The sequence below is a fragment of the Zootermopsis nevadensis genome, unplaced genomic scaffold (genome assembly GCF_977971745.1).
Source record: "Zootermopsis nevadensis isolate Lab colony 2312 unplaced genomic scaffold, Znev_1.0 Znev_ptg000001l, whole genome shotgun sequence".
Classification (NCBI taxonomy): domain Eukaryota; kingdom Metazoa; phylum Arthropoda; class Insecta; order Blattodea; family Termopsidae; genus Zootermopsis; species Zootermopsis nevadensis.
The window spans coordinates 21,087,895-21,105,576 of NW_028259133.1; the positions used below are offsets into that span (position 1 = coordinate 21,087,895).

Sequence of the window (17,682 nt, forward strand, 5' to 3'; positions counted from 1 at the left end):
TTCTCGATTGTAACGCCGTGAGAACTTTTAGGTAAGATACTAATGTTTCGGTGATCACAGTGTCTATCTTCAGCCCTGAAGATGGAGGAAATATATTCTTCCGAAACACTATCTCCAAACAGTTTCACACAACCCAGAGACACAGATAACTTATTCGCCCTGAGACTCTGAACACTCAAATAAAACATGAGTGAATTTTATATACGTATTCCTCGACATTTGTTAGTGACCAATCACAGATGACATAGAGGTCGTGTGGAAATTAGGCTGCTTTATATGCACGTGTTGTGAGAATATTCTGTACGGTCCTGTGAGGTAGACGCAGTGTGTCAAAATATTACTGGGCTGATCAAATTACAGAACGTACCAAAGCTGTCAGTCGTAGATATTCACTTCAAAATATCCTGGAACACATTAACTTGTCTGATACGAATCAGCTGACATTCCTGACTGTTACAGTAAACCTGTCAATATGTTATTGACTACGGTTTCTAACGTTTAGCCCGAATTATTTTCGTCTTATCGGAATATGAAACAATGGTCAAAGTTAGCGGTGCTTGAAAAATGCCGTGTTTCGTGTTATTCATAACAGTACTAGAAGGGAAATGTGCGCACAGGATGTTTCAAAACTTAATGACCATATACTTCACCCACAATGACACGGTATCTGTCAGATTATCGTGATATTTCAGATTATATAAATTAAAATGTCGGAACTTGACACATCTTATCGAAGCAAAATTTTATAAGAGTTTTATCATTACACTCATACAAGTTTAAAGCAGAACAGGTAACATACTGGGGAATATAAGAAACAATGTACCCATTTAAAACCAGTGGTAATTATATATACCACCTGCTTCAACAATCATTAAGTCAGAATTATTTATGTGTGAGGTTCGAATGATTCTACGCTTAAACAGTAATTATTTCCTTAAACAGCGTTAACCAGTCGATCTTTGTAATGGTGAAGTGTGGTGTTTTCTTCGCGGTACGGACTGGATTATTAAATAATATTCATACGAGCTTCTGCGTCAAATGTTTATTTAATTATCATAATAAAAATCTATTATTTCCTTAAACAGCGTTAACCAGTTGATCTTTTGTAATGGTGAAGAGTTGTGTTTTCTTCGCGGTACGGACTGAATTCTTAAATATAATTTCTGCTTCACACGGTTAATGCCACGTGACTATAACTTTCTCGTAATGGGCTTTTTTTTTGGGGGGGGGGGGATCCACGTTAGTAGAATGTCCTTAATGTTCAAGACAGTTATGACTCGTTTACTGAAATGGTCTTGACTGTACAGTTTGTTTTGCGATAAGTATGCTAATCAGAATGAGGGCTGTATTGTCAAACGCACCTGTGTGTACATACACCGCAATCAGAGGACGCTGATGGTGGTAAGTCTACTGCATTTCTGGATCCCGAGTTCACTGGCCAAACACAATACGTCACTGCCATGCGCACTCAGCCCATTCATTATACAGCGATGTGCCTACCCGTACATACATCTCATGTCACCAGCATTCGAAGAATGAACTGGTGTTCACCGACACTGGTAATTAAATTAAAAGTAAATCCATAAACAATAATGGTCTTTGAGAAGATTGATGCTTCTTGGCTCGTAAATAAATTCTCTTATCGTGAGCCAGATTAATCCAGTTCACATCCTCATACCCTATTTCTTTACGATCCATCTTAATGTTATCCTCCCATAAGGCGCATTAGTCTCATTCATGCTACATTCTTCGCCAATCCTCACACTTTTGGTTACTCTGTCTTGTGTTCCTTTCGCATTCTGATACGATGTAACACCGAACCGTGAGGTTCAGAAGATAGAGGCAGCAGGTTTGCACTGACGTCATTAACGTACTGCAAAAGTCACATAGAGGAAGTAAATTACTGCGTTGCTACTGTGTTTAGGTGGGCGAAACATGCAAAAAAATTAGCGTCTTGGGGGACCTGTGTCTTGGTGCAAGAACAACATTAATCTAACAGAACTGTTGAAATTTCTGACTGCAATTTAAAGAAGGAAACTGTTAGTGAGATTCTTAGTTGTCATGGCGATAAATATGAAGATGGCCGTCTCCTGGGATAATGCACGATGCAGGTTGATATACGTATAGTGACCGACGTTTCAGAGTAGACGGGCGGTAAATATTTGAAATTAATTGAAATGGCTGAAGATTTGGTCCCATGGCACGCTTTAGAACCAACAGTGGTCCCAAAAGTTACTACCTGCTCGTGAGATAATAATTTTTCCCAGGGGACGGGACAGTTACATGGTACTACCACCTGTCGTCAACAGATTCTCGCCATTTGTACTAAGCTTCTATCCCAAAGCTTAATGAATTATGTGAATGTGATTAGTTGCAAATGTACGTGAAAACATTAATAGTCACTTTTCTAAGACGTGTGTCATGTAGCCTAACAGACAGACATCCGACCGTAAAGAGAAGAACACACAACGAGAATCTCTTAACATTAAAACTTGTACTGGATGTCGGTCAATACGTGATGCGTTTCTACAGAGCGACCAGCAAAATGGAAGTCATTCTGTCTTCATTCTTGTCCCCCTTGGCAAAATTGAGGACAAAATTATTAAATTTCCTCAGACATTAGTCACAACACTAATGAAGTCATCTGCCTGAAGATAGGCTAACAGCATGACACAAAAATTACGTCATCAGATAATAGCGAATAACTAGCTCCTTAAAGCAGAGTCCTTGAGAACCGAAAGGTTCACATTACCGTGTTCACAACTCAAACCGGTTCAATACGGTCCTCACTCCCACATACCTTCTTCATTTTACCTTTCCATCTACTCCTAGGTCTAGGAAGCTATTTCTTTCCTTTAAGGTTTTCCATCACCTCAACCCATGCGTGCTACATTCCCCGTCGACCTTCAATTGGTTAACTCATTAATATTAAGTGTTGATTGCATTCACAATTACGAAGTTTCCTTATTATTTTCGAGATATTAATGAAAATACAATGGGTGTTGGTCCATCGAGAGTAATATTCGAGCACAGTGGGGAAGTTCCACTTAAAAATAAATAAGTTCTTCGACTTTCTCCATCGTCTGGTATTTCAAAAGAACACGACGTTTCGGAGACTGGATCTGTTTCCGTCGTCAGGTGAATAAGTCACTTAACGTTTGGTCCCTTTCCCGTTCTCGACATTAATCTTCAATCAGCGGCAGTCAGGCACGTGACAGCCGAAACGGCTCACAGGCATAAAATAATTGCGACACTCGGTGTTGCGAAAGCACGTTGGCAAATAACACGACAAAAATCTGCTGTCGCATCAAATTTGCGCATTAGTCTGCGAATCTGAACAACAACTACGTCACCGAATTGTTTCGAGTCCGTTGCAGACTTTGAAATGTTTCTCCTAGCAATTTTTTTTGGAACAAATAAAAACGGCGTATTGGAGAGGTGAGGAACAGCTCCACTCATTCCTAATATCAACTCTACATGGGGTTGAGTAGTCAGCTGAGGTTCCGGTGCTGGGTAGGTCTGGACAACGAAAGGAAGGAGAAAATCAATAGACATACCGGGAATCGAACACAGAACATCCAGTCTATTACCTTATCATTGTGTTGGCTGAGATAAAGTTAATCATGCTATCACATTCTTTGTTCGATCTCTTACAGTCCACTGGTAACTGTATATACCACCTGTTCTAACAGTTACAAATGCACTTTGTATTCATGGATTTCATGTAATTCTTGACGTAAAGAGCTATTATTTATTTGTACAACATAAACTAATTTATCTTTGAAACTAAGATTTTTTTTTACTGGCTGGATTCCTAAATATTTAGACTAACTTTGAGCTTTGAGGTCTTTCTATTTCACAAAAAAGTAGCACAATTTTAAAAAAAAAATCGTGCTATCCATTCCAATTATGAATAGAATGGTGTACTCCAATGGAGTATATACATTTTGAAATACGAGTTTATGGTATTTTTAGTATCTCATTGGCCTACATATAATTACAGATGGGCTTTTAAAGAGATATTTTAGCAAACATCAGCGTCATGGACCATCTGTTGCAAGCCATGTTCTGACTAAACATTGGATGGATTCAGGCTCTGAACTTGCAACGTGTCCACAGCAAATAACTTTGCTCAACTTATAAAACATATGCATGGATGTAACTACACGATGTGTGATGAAAATCACGGTCCCTCCAAAAGTCAAGACGCAATCCACACACCTCACACTGTCCTCGGTTATAATCTAATCATAACTAATATTGGTTATGTAATTACTAGGGGGAAACGTGATTCATAGTTTGAAAGCGTGTTAAATTCGAATTACATTATAACTGCAAACAGAACAATGCATCAACAGAGACGTATATCCGGTAAGGTTCACTGAACTACCTTCTCACAAAGAAAGTATTTTCTATAAAAATCTGATTTTCCATGTGCGAATTCAGTCTCTGGAGGCCAGTTACGTATTCAAGCTGAAACTTACCTAACACCTACTACGGAAATTCTGGGAGGAAAAATTTCTACAGGGAGTTGTCTCATCTAGATTTACATTAAACTACCTCTCTCAAATATTAAACACTTGATTTAAAATGCAATAAAACAACCATCCCGTCGCGACGCATTTATCGATGTTTATGGAGTAAGACAACAATACACCGCGTGGTAAGAACGTTTCAGGACAGAAGAAATGTCTGTGGGTCTTCCAGAAGATGGCAAGCATCTGCTGCAAAGCCATTCCAACACCTTGTCCACAAAATAACTCGTCTGTCCTGTCATACTGATTTCACCAGCGCTTAAATGCTGTCGTAATTTAGGTTGCGTATTAAACGGAACACCCTGTATCACAGCTCGCCTCTGATAAACCGACGACTCATTTCCATGGAGACAAGACAGCACAAGCCTCACACAAAACGATGCGACACCCTGAATGTTGTTACAACGATCGATTCGTTATACCAAACCACGTCGGACATTGTCTGAGGTACACGACGTTTCGGGAGTATGTCATTCTTCCGTCTTTATGTGATTTTTTTGTATAATTCTGGCGACGGCTCGGATCAAACCCGGGACCCTTTGAACACTTGGCTAGTGTGCTTATCTGTACCTGTGATATTCAAAAGCTGTGTTTCCCCTTTGCAAATAATCCCCTCATAAACGTGACCTCACTCCCACATAATGATGCTAAATGGGGATAAACTGTGTTTCCAGGTAAGTGGATGACATCACTAAGGCAGATACCGGCAGACATGACTGCAAGAGAGGACAATGGGAGAGAGATGGAGTCTGACGCTGTTGGTAAGTTCCATTGCTTGCCAAATATTAGCTCTTGACATCCTGAGTTGACATTTCGTAACACGTTGATTTGTACGGTGTTTGGAGTGTGATTGGGTTCATCTGGTTCAGAGCAAGGAACGGTGGCTGGCTTTTGTGATTACGGTAACGAACCTTGGGATTCCATAAAAGCAAGGGGAATGTCTTGTCTGTGAAGGACCGTCCTCCGAGTAAAGATCCTAAACTGGGCAGTAAAAATGAGCCTCACGGGATTCGAAGCCAGAATAGTTGACTCAGATCGGCTCGATCAGTTATCCTCAGTTATTCTGGTATTTTCCTTCTGATGACGTGTGATAAAGCATCTTAAATAAGAACAAACAATTTCAGTTTGAGGAGAATTGTAGAACGTAATGTAGGAGTAAAGAAACGAGTTATTATTATTGTTCGTTCTATCGGAAATGTTTTTTTAGAATTTCATTAGGAAATGGACACTCAGCGCAATATTAATTATGTTTAGCGAACCTACTTTAATTCGCAAAATCATCTTGACACGAATACATGTTCCTAATACCTGTCTTGAGGAAAATTATATCACACCCACGCAACTCAGTACGAATTTATCTGTTGTTACGACCTGGTTACTCGTTAGCCAGTGGCCTTAAAAATACACCGACCGGTCTTATCATCGCTTGTATTTCTCTTCACATTCGCTTATCTCTGCATTGTTTCCTAGTTTTACTACGGGCATACACAAAATAACAAGCAGAAATGTATTCCATTGAAGATGGCCGTCTTCTGGGTTGTAGAATTTTCCCGATGTTTCGGAGGTGTTTGGAGCTTCCATCATCAGGACAAAAAAAATATCATCGCATATCTGAAACGTCGGTAACTTCTACAAGACTACACGGCACAACAACCCAGAAGACAGCCTACAAGTTCGAAACATTCACGACATTGTTATGGGTCACAAACCGACTAGGTGATAATTAAGATGGCATCACGCTGTAGATACACTGAAAATTTTGATCCTGTGAGACATGCTTTTTAAACTATTTCTGGCACGTAAAAGCTATGCTTGGACAGGTAAAGAATGTGTTGTTGCTGAATATTTTCAATGCTGAATCATTAACAAATTCCATGGAGCAGAGTCCGTCTGATTCAACCTTTTCTTCACTAATTAGTCCTTACGACGCGTTATCTGGAAAAAGTTTATATTCGACACTTACCGAAGGGGATATATTTTAAGAATTCAGTCCGTACCGCGAAGAAAACACAACACTTCAACTGTCGAATGATAGGACTGATGAATATGAATGGGAAGTGGTCGTGGCCAAACTGAGAGTTGTCTGATATTCCGGCACCTTCCTGAAGGGACTGAGGAAATCAACGAAAAATCATGAAAGTCTGAGAGTCAAGATTCGAACCAGGGACCTATAAATCAGGACATCATAACGTATGACTCATTTATAACTGCGTTTGTTTCCATCTTAGACTTGTTATGCAAGAAAAATGTTAATTTACATATGACGCACGCACGCACGCACGCACGCACAATAATAAAACGTAAAGATTATGAACATTACAAGGTTGTTCATATAACAGACGCTAAACGGCAGTTTCAATAAAAAGTATGTAATACATTTTAAACAGCATAAAGTGTAAATTTTATGGTGGGGTGGGGGGGGGGGTCATTGCCCTTAGATGGCCGTGTCGGTGACTTACAAAATACTACGACGAAAAATCCGCGAATCGAAGTGTTTCGACCACATGGCAGCCCCTACCTAACATTAAAATAATTACTTTAACTACGCTTAATTACGAAAGCTCCGAAGCTTAACATTTAAACATCTGTTGTTCTGCATGTACACGGTAGGTCGCCCTTAACAGCATTGCCATGGCAACGGTTGTTATATAATCCCGCAAAGCCCAAAATCCCTTAACAACAGAAAATCACCACGAACCAACCATCGCTTATCACAAAGATAAGTTCCATGAAGTAAGGAGAATCTGTGTAAAGGCGTTTTGAAAAAAAATATATTGTTTTTCATGGCCCCCGTTATTACTCACGGTTCGAGAGAAGCAGATTTTGTACATGGACTTAAACATTCCTTGAGACAACCAATATGTTAACGTCTCAGCGGGAGGTACTTCCCCGTTCCTCCTGCCTTCTTCATGATTTATTTGTAACCAAGCGGCAAGTGCACTCACTGCAGAAATTATATTCGTGAGTTTCGTTTTTTATGAGTTAGCGAAAAAAGAGAGAGAGAGAGAGAGAGAGAGAGAAATTCCGTGATCACGCACTTAAGGAGCCGGTTGGCTTCTTGTAAGATTACGTTCACTACACAGCGTTAATGATGACAATGTGTTCGAGTAGTGGGCTGTGTTACCGACTTTCAGAGGACAGTTCCAGTCTCTGTCTGTCTGAGTAATCATTCTCCCCCCAACCCACCATCTTCGTGTTTTCCTTTTTGTTTCGTTTAAGTATTTCTTTACTTCCATATTCTTTGTATTTCTCTCTGAATTTATTTCTCATTGTTCCTTCCTCTCCTCCAGCTTTGTTTTATTAGTTTTCCTTTCTTTCTAGACGCCTTCGTCATGTAAACACGCATTTCGGTAACATCGGGGCGTACAGTTCCTGCGATATTAACCCTTTGAAGCCGAAGATCGTCTGAATATTATTTATGAATTCAGTCCGTACCGCGAAGAAAACACTACACCTCACCATTACGAAAATCAGCTGGTTAACCCTTTGAAGCCGAAGCTCGTCTTCATAATATTTACGAATCCAGACCGTACCGCGAAGAAAACACTTCACTTAACCATTAGAAGTCGAATCAGGCGGTACCACATAAGATTTAACAAAAGAACAACCCGGTCAAAGCCTTAATTGTAAAATGTACGCCCTCATTAGACTCTTACGTTCGACTGCATCTGTGGGGAGGCTGTTCTCCGATCTGGAGACAAGGAAGTGCACGCACGTCTGGATCAGACACCAAGGTCGTCCGTCCGTCAGCTACTTGCTGTCTGATCCTTAATCCCCCCCTCCACGTTATGACCCTGTGTCAAGATGAAACAGGCATTTAAGAGACACAGCCGTCGCAAATGTAAAGAAGTCTTAAGTCTCTGGAGACAGCAAAACCACAATTTCTCACGTAATACTTTACCAGGAAGTAAGTAATTTAGTAAGAAACTCAGATGAAAGGTAGCGAAAAAAACTTCAATATCCTTATTAAAAAGGAACACGTGGGATATTTTTTTAAACCCTGTACGCATTTCTCATCTACAAAAACATTTCACAGCTGAAGATAAATGCATCGTATCAGCTGCTACATCCAGAGTATGACAATTTAAATTCACTGTATCTCAAAGATAGCCACGGTGGTCTAGCGGTTAGAACGCTGGCCTTGTAATCCTGGGGGTCTCGGGTTCGATTCCCAGCGGTGCCCGAATTTATAACTTGTGTTGGGCAAGGCCGTGGTCTAGGCAACACGGAGTTTTCCTCCGGGGGCTTCTTCCCCGGTTTCTCTGTGGCATTCACACACAGAAGAAGGCAATGGCAAACCACTTCTGGATCATCTGCCAAGAACGTATATGAACAGGTCCCAGTCCGAGAAAAGGATGGAAGGATCCTGTTCATATGGACCTGTCGTCAGGCAGAACACTAAATAATATATAATAATAGTATCTCAAGGCCGTCAAAATAATTCTTACTATTAATTCCCTTCATGTGATTAATCTAAATTTTTCTGCGTTCTGTTATATTATATACGACAAAGAGCCATTCTAATCGAAAATAATTTCTTAAGCCCATTGTTTTTGAATAACTGAAGACATGGACTGATTTAGGACCTGTCAGATTCAGTTCACGCTGAGATACTACGAGAAGTCCGACCAAAATACCAGAATAAAAATCAGGTTTGTGTAGATTTCCCCCACAATGGCATTCTGTTTCTTACACACACTGTCGGACCGGTTCTGGACGAGCCCGTTACAGCTAACAACATAAACGCATTCGATCTAAACAAGTGTCAGTCTTCAAATGGATAGTTAAGAACCATTTGAAAGCAGTCTTTTGTCTCTCGCTGAGGGGAAAACGTACAGCAGAAGTTAGTTAGCAGTTTCGGCGTAAGATTTTCGTGCGTTACTTAAACAACATCCCAACTTTGTTCAACAGCGTAGGCCCAAAGCACTTAAACAAACCGAAAGTCGTCAACTTGTGAAGCCGGACAGAGTAATTAACCCCGAAAAGGAGATTTCTTCTTCAGCTAGCCAACTAATTTCCCACTTTTCAATATTGTGTTCACATGCGACATTTGACTCAGACTCCTAGGTGAAGACCAACGTTTCGGAGAAGCACGATGCTTTATTTTCTAGAGTTGAATTAGCGGCATAGAATTTATGTTTTCGTATGATTCTCACTATAAACAGCGATTATTTCCTTAAACAGCGTTAACCAGTCGATGTAATGGTGAAGCGAGGTGTTTTCTTCGCGGTACGGACTGAACTCTTAAATATAATTTATAGGATCTTCGACTTCAAATGGGCAAATAATTGAAAGGAGACGAACTGAATTCCTCCCAAGTCTCAGGTTTGATTCCCGTGGCTAGCGTCCCTCGACCAACTAAGCGACTATGGAATGTTGGAGTGCAATTTTGCTGCTAAGGAAAAGTAGCGAATCCCTGCTTTGTAGGCCACACGTGCTACAGCGCCTGTAGCCTTGATAAAAACACGACGGACCGCTGTTAGGAAAATCCCGAAGTTCAGTCTTTCGATTCCAGAGACCTTGACCCTCAGTTTCACAGCGATGCCATTTCTGCTGCACGCGTCATCCTTGATCAGAATAAAAGAGAATCCAAGCGAGCGTCAAAGGCTGAATCTGTCGGAATATCTGCTCGAATGAATTTTTAATTTCCCCTTATTTTCATTATTCTGCAGTTGTCAATATAAATGTGAAAAAACGGCACTGAGTACGAAAAATACATCCACAAACCTTTTTTTAGACAAATACGTCAACATTTTAATTGAAAGTCTGAAGGAAAGAAACAACTCGGAAGACCTAGGCGCAGATGGAACGACAATATTAAAATGAATCTTAGGGAACCAGTGTTTGAGGATGTGGATCATATCCATTTGCCTCGCGATTTCATTGGCTGGGTTGTGCTCTGCTTTAAATATCGGTCGCAGTGTCGTACGGATAGCTACCAAAACATTTTGAACATGGCGGTGTTCGAAGTAGGTACCTCACTTAACAAGCACCCGGTGGAACACGGTCTAGTCAAGGACTACCACCCTGTGACGTATGTTGATAAAAGGAGTCGTTAATCAGCGGCCGACAAGTGGATGAACGAAGTGCTTCAAGTTCTGGCCATCGTCGTCTTGTAATTGAGGACAACCTCTTCTATGGCTTCCGAGTTCTGGCCCCCTCAGGGGTGACCTCTTATTTTATAATGGCCCTTCAACAGAGCGAGAGGAATGGGAAATGTCTTAGCAGTAACCGCGTAATTTAAGAAAGCAAATTAGCGAGAAATAAAGATTCATTTCAACGTATCCTTCCCGGACACAAATAATTTTCTAAGAAATCATATCTTCACACTGGTGTGTCATCTTTCTATGTAAGAAGACGTCACACCCCTGTTATCCGATACAGTTGGCAAACGTCAAAGGGCATCGAGGAAAAATAGTTGATCAGAGGGGCATTAATCAGTTAGGAGAAGTCTTTTCACGTCAAAATGCTCAAACATCCAAGTTCTCCGATATAAAATATAACGGAAATCGTTCGGTATTTTCGTAATATCGAAACGTCTTAACCCATAGATCACAATATAAATTTTCACCGCCGTTAAAACACCAAAACATAGCAATGACCCATTTCTCGATGTATGTTTCTCCATCTCCTTTAAAAATCAGTAACTTAATTTTGCGCACAGAGTTCAATTAATATTTATGGGCCCTGTGTTATTCTTAGTGTAAACAGAAATTATTTCCCTAAATAATATTAACCAGTTTCGTCTTTATAATAGCGAGGTTCTGTGTTTTCTTTACGGTACAGACTGAATTTTAAGTATTGTTTAACGAGCTTCTGATTCAAAGGGTTAACATAAGCACATCCCATTACATAAATTTTGTTGGTGTTTAAACCAATATAAATGAAACTATAAATTATAATTAAATTACTATTTTCATAACTAGATTATTTCCAAGTTAAGTATTATTAGTTACGAATGCATTAATTTTAGTATTATCACACAAACTTGAAAATTCAAATACGTTCTGTAACGATTATTACCGATTATATATACAGAATACGCTGATACCCCTGATGATAACCATTCAATGCCGAAACATGTTGTTTTATTAAAGATGGATATATTTTTATTCTGGTGGTTTTATACGTGTAATATTGGATCTTGTACGAGGGTGTGGCATTCATTGTAAAAAAAAATACCCAATTAAACTTGATATCTTTATGTAATTACACGCAATATTTACGTTCCAAAATATGATTATTTTTTTTTTCCATTCTCTGCTAATTCATCTGGCAATAACATATTACATAATCAAAGAGATCTGTACAAAGACGTCTACCAACGAGAAATTAACTTCTTACCTTTTCTTCGAAGATACAAAGCTCGTCCTTGAAGTACACGTGCCAATTACTGTGGAAGTAAGATCTCACAAAATCTGTGCAATTCCATACAGAAACGGCCGTCTCACGTGGAGTGCGCGTAGCCTCTAGCAGATCTTGTAACGTTATACACGTAACCCCCTACCCCATTTGCTGTCTGCCTGGATTAGCTTGATTAGTGGTCACCCCCTCCCCTCCTGGCAGAAGCCACGGAATGCCTTCCCCTCCGTATGAAAACACGAAATGCCACAGGTAGCTACTTTGTATGCAGGAAATAAAATGTTCTCAGGCTTTAAGCGACATCTGGTCAGAACCTACTTCCTTTTTATCGGTTGAATTTTAAAGAGTCGAACGCCGGTTGGGATAATATAAAATTATATCATTTCACGAGTATGCTTAGCCCCTAAAGACTGGCAGACAAACAACTGTAGGGAGGGACGCGTCTATTCCTCATCGCAAGCAGGCGAGCGCCTGTCCTATCCCCAGAAGGTGGTTGCAGACTTTGAGTTAAAATTTAAGGTTTAGATATGTTAATAAAACGTTCTAGACAGGCAGGAAAGATAAATACGTACATAATTCTGGTTTTAAAACCCGAGGGAAAGAAACCACTTGGAAGACCTTGGCATAGACGGTAGTATATCAATATGACTCTTAAAGAAATGTCTGTGAGGGTGTGGATTGAATTCATGCGAAAAACTAAGAGTGCTGAGTAGAAAATAAAATCAGATTTTAGAACATCAAATATTTGGGGGTATTTGGCGTACAACAGACATACAGTCAACAAAAGAGGAGTATAGAAAACATAGTTCTTCGTCATGGCGAAATGTTATTGCATCAGAGAAAAATTAATATGCGTTAAAGTAAAAATTCCTTAATCGGACGTTACTTAAATGATATGTTCGTGTGCTGTGAACAAGGAAAATGACAAATATTCAGAGCCGATTTCAAAAGAAAGACGACTCACGAGGAATATTCTGTCATGACCACAATACCACTGCGCACCGTACAAATATCTTACTAGTCAAGATGAGTTGTTTGCACTGTAGACTGTCGTCCGTGGCAACAATAAAGCTGCGGGAAGGTCAGTGCCCAATAGACAGCCGGGTTCTTCTATTACTCATTATAAAAACATTCACCTTTCACATATTCTTATTCCCTTTATGAATACATGCATTACAAGTACAAACTGTATCCTTTATACCATAAAACGATCTTGAATAAAGGAATGCGATAAATATAATTCCAATGCCATTTGCATTCCCCTTTCTAACAGAAGTTGAAAGATTATTTTCAAACAATTTCTGAGACGCATTCCAACGAATACTGTGTTGACAAAGTGAGCGTATTATATCCAACAAGCGTGTATTTAGGTCGTGAGCTACGATGCACCGATACTCAAATCTACATAATCCAAATAGAGTAAATCTTTTGAACTGCTTGCAGCTGCAAATATGCTAGGTTGCTAATTAGTGTCTGCAGGATTTCTGCCCATATGTGAACCATGGGTTCGACCAAATAAATACGCACACATACTTCGTGGAAACATAAAGTGACACAGGAATTCCATGAAATACGTGCAATTTTGTCTCGAACAGCCTCACATATATTTCATCTCCGCGCAGAACAAAAAACAAAACATTTTGGTCCTAAAACTTGAAGGGAGGAGACAACTGGGTTTAGATGGGATGACACTGACAGATCCTATTATGTAACAGCATGGATTGGATTCAAGTGGCTCGCTATAAAGACGAATGGTGTAATATTATGAATAAGATAATTAACCGAATTTCCTGAGCAACAGTGGGTTAACATCAGTTTCTGAAGAACCATTACAGTTAGTGTTCGGTCAAACCTAGTATCATCTTCGTACGTCCATCGAATAATTTTAAACATAAATTATAATTGACTGACACATAGAAAAACGTATGTCTAAAGGCTAGACACACTCAGCCAACATACGAATGTCTGTGACTTGAAAAGGAATTAATTCAAAAAATACAAGGCTTGTGTGTCCATGTGCAATTCTGACCTTTAAACATCTTGTGCTATCTGTTCGCCATATGAAGACTGCATTTTAATCCGTGAGGAACCTTGGACACACATGCATGACGGACGAATAGCAAACATTGTTTTGTTATTAATAAAACCACATGTCGTGGATATTGTAATGTTTAAGAAGCAACCGAGACAATTTCCTTCCCACACCCGCAGTTAGGAGTGACCTCCAAGACAATCTGACTCGTACAAGACGGTCTGTGGATCGAATCCCAGCGGCAATTATACCTAAGACGTGGTTAAAGTATAATAATTACAAAGTTCTTTTTCATACTTACTGTAAGCGTGTTAGCAAATCTACCTGTGTCATAATTTATATCAGTAAAGGAAACTAGCCGATTAATATAGAAAATTTATAAATTTGAATATACCCTTTAAAACGCTTTGATAATTGTACGTACCACCTGCTTTAACATCCAGTAACTATTTACTTTGTATTTATGTGTTTCGTATGATTTTCATAATAAACAGCGATTATTTCCTTAAACAGCGTTAACCAGTTGATCGTTTGTAACGGTGAAGCGCGGTGTTTTCTTCGCGGTACGGACTGAAGTCCTAAATATTATGTACGCAGTGCGTGTCTCATTATAAACAGCGATTATTTCCTTAAACAGCGTTAACCAGTTGATCTTCGTAACGGTGAAGTGTCGTGTTTTCTTCGCGGTACGGGCTGAATATTTATACAAGTTTCGGCTTCAAAGCGATAAGGGAGATCTCAGAGTCTCGTGGGATAAGAGAATGTTTGTGACAAATTTAAAATGTCTGCGAACGATAATAACAAATCAAAAGTACATTCACAGACTACGGTAGGATCCGAACCACGGTGTGTGACGTTGTCCCTGTATTTAAATAAACACCACGCCATGCACTGCAACCGACTCGGCTCGAATCCGGGACATTTTACAAGCACAATCAGGGCTTTGGTCATTGTCGTGCACTGGTACACAGTTTGTGAGCTTTCAAGACATTACATCGCCGAGGTCCTATTATCAATAGGAAAGTTTATAGGTCATAGGATAAGATGAAAGGTCAATAGGCCTGTCTGTAATAAGCGACAGAGTAAGTGGTTACAGGCGTCCATTACTGTTAACTGCTTGGTGCAGAGATATTTCGGGCAATTTCTATTCCAGTGACCGAACAAGGAATGTATCATCACTGACCCCAACAAACACTAAAAAAATCAAAGCGAAACAATGACACCTAATTCAGCAATCAATCTGTTATTAATTACTCTAGAGCTCGCCCAGATCGGACGACAAGGGACTTGACCTTGAAATGCGCAGAAGCCAACGCGCTGCGACTTCAGTCACGCGTCGCGGCCATCTTGTCAGTCCGAATGTGCTATATTTCGTACTAGAAAGTATCAGGTTTGAATCTCGACCGATTATTCTGCTGTAAAAAAAACAACACTTCGTTTGCTCACAGTGTGTGCGTGTATTTATTGGTTTAGTATGATTCTCACAGTAAACAGCGTTTATTACTTCCTTAAACAGCGTTAAACATTTGATCTTCGTAATGGTGAAGAGTTGTGTTTTCTTCGCGGTACGGACTGAATTCTTAAATAATATTTAGACGAGCGTCGGGCTTCAAAGGGTAAAAAAATTGGAACTTTCAATATTTTACTGCTGTACTTTGGGGCATTTCAATCCTAATGATTATGCAACTTAGTGTCCTTCAGAGCGTAAACAGTTTGTTTGTTTGTTTGTTTGTATGCGTGTTTTATATTCCAACACAATACACGGCATGCAAGGTTTTAAGTTTGCGTAATGTCATAGTTTTCACCCTTCACGGAAATTTTATTAGGGCGATCAAGTCACGGAGGATTAAATGGGTGGGGCACTTAGCGTAGATTAGGAAAAAATGCGTTCAAAATTTTTGTTGGAACACAGAAAGAAAGAAAGGATTCACTCGGAAGACCTAAGCGTAGATGGAAGGGTATTAACAAGAATCTTACGGAAACAGGATTGAAGGGTTTCGATTGGATTGATCTGGCTTGGGAAAGGAACCAGTGGCGGGCTGCTGTGAACACGATAATGGCGGGAATTTCACTTTTAGCCTTTCAAGAAGACATCTGCTCGTAGTATTGTAATATTATTAAATTATTTACAAAGTATTCATTCAACATTAGCATACTCCAACGTACGTTAAAAATCTGTTAATTTAAGAACAAACTTGAAATCTGAATTTACTTTACGATTAGTTTAGCAGAAGGAAAGTGCTTTAGTAAATACACAGAGCGAGATCTTGGTGACATGTGGCCTTCTGGCAGTGCCATCGACCCTTCAGATAACGTTATGTCACAGAGACGAGTGTTAATCTGAGACCTAAATAGACCAAGGATTCGTGTAATTAAATTTTAAAATTTTTATGGTAACAATTGTTTAAGAAGTACAGGGCAGCGAACAACGGATAAGAAATCTAATTTTTTTTATCATTATTGTTAAGTAATTGTAATGTACCGCCACGGTGGTCTAGCGGTTAGAACGCTGGTCTTGTAATCCTGGGGTCTCGGGTTCGATTCCCGGCGGTGCCCGAATTTATAACTTGTGTTGGGCAAGGCCGTGGTCTAGGCAACACGGAGTTTTCCTCCGTGGCATCCCAACAATTACTCCATTCACACACAGAAGAAGGCAATGGCAAACCACTTCTGGATCATCTGCCAAGAACGTATATGAAGAGGTCCCAGTCCGAGAAAAGGATGGAAGGATCCTGTTCATATGGACCTGTCCTCAGACAGAACACTAAATAAATATAAATATAAAATTGTAATGTAAACCGATAACTTTATTTTCATTGTTGTGTTTTAAATACGACAATGTCAGAAGTTTGTTCGCTATAATACAAATAAGAATATCGAACTAAATTGGGAATCACAACAATGGACGACTACACTCAACATTTCCATAGAATTGAAACTGTTCAGAGAATTAGTTACAGGAGACGGTCGATGATGAGTGATCCATGTCTACGAGTCATTTCATGTCTGTGTTAATTAGTTTATGATCAAATCCTCATTAGCTTTCGCGGTTCTGATTTAACATAACAAAGAAAAGAAATACGATTTTAAAGCAGATCTCAATATAAATCATTGTACTAACATAATCATATCCACAAATGTAAACTTTATCTGTTACCTTATGGCCTGTCGCGTTAAGGCAAGAATTTACTGTTTTTGATAGCAGGGCACTTATGGGAATATCTGGGCCAAAGTATGGCGAACTTATGTGACAGAACTACGTAACGAGGAGGTTCATAATTTGTACTACTCGCCAAGTATTATGGTAATCAAATCGAGGATGACGAGATAGGCGGGGCATGTAGCGTGCATGATATGGGAAATGCATACAAAATTTTGACTGGGAAACCCGAACGAAAGAAATTAGTTGTAAGAACTAGGCGTATATGGATGATAATATTAAAATGGATTAGGTAAACAGACTGCATTCGTTTGGCCCAGGGGCGAGCTCTTGTAAACACGATAATAAACTTTCGAGTTTTATAAAAAGAAGGGTAGATTTTTTGACTACATGTCCGTACTCTTAGCTTCTGAGGAAGGATTTTTCTTCATGGAGTAAGAAGTTAGTTCTGCCTACTTAGTGGCATACTTAAGAACCATTCATTTTACGACACAGAAATTATCTTAGCCCTCTGAATTTAATTTCAATTCTGCTATGCGTGCCACCCTGACATCCCTTTAAGCTCGGTAATAAAAGAACAAGTGTGCAACACT

General features: G+C 39.5%; 1 protein-coding gene and 1 long non-coding RNA gene across 4 annotated transcripts in view; one reads left to right on the plus strand and one right to left on the minus strand.

Annotated features, from left to right (window-relative positions):
• The window catches only part of LOC110833781 (cyclic AMP response element-binding protein A), a 101,304-nt gene that overhangs the window by 40,756 nt on the left and 42,866 nt on the right, over nucleotides 1–17,682 (minus strand). The window lies entirely within an intron of this gene.
• LOC147875249 (uncharacterized) overlaps nucleotides 1–17,682 on the plus strand; it is a 73,571-nt gene that overhangs the window by 35,436 nt on the left and 20,453 nt on the right. Inside the window, exon 3 of one of the 2 annotated variants that reach the window (XR_015534457.1) lies at nucleotides 5,210–5,284. The exons of the other annotated variant lie outside the window; for it this stretch is intronic. This is a non-coding gene — a long non-coding RNA (uncharacterized LOC147875249). Of the gene's footprint in view, nucleotides 1–5,209; nucleotides 5,285–17,682 lie in introns of those variants that run through there. 2 annotated transcript variants of the gene reach the window in all.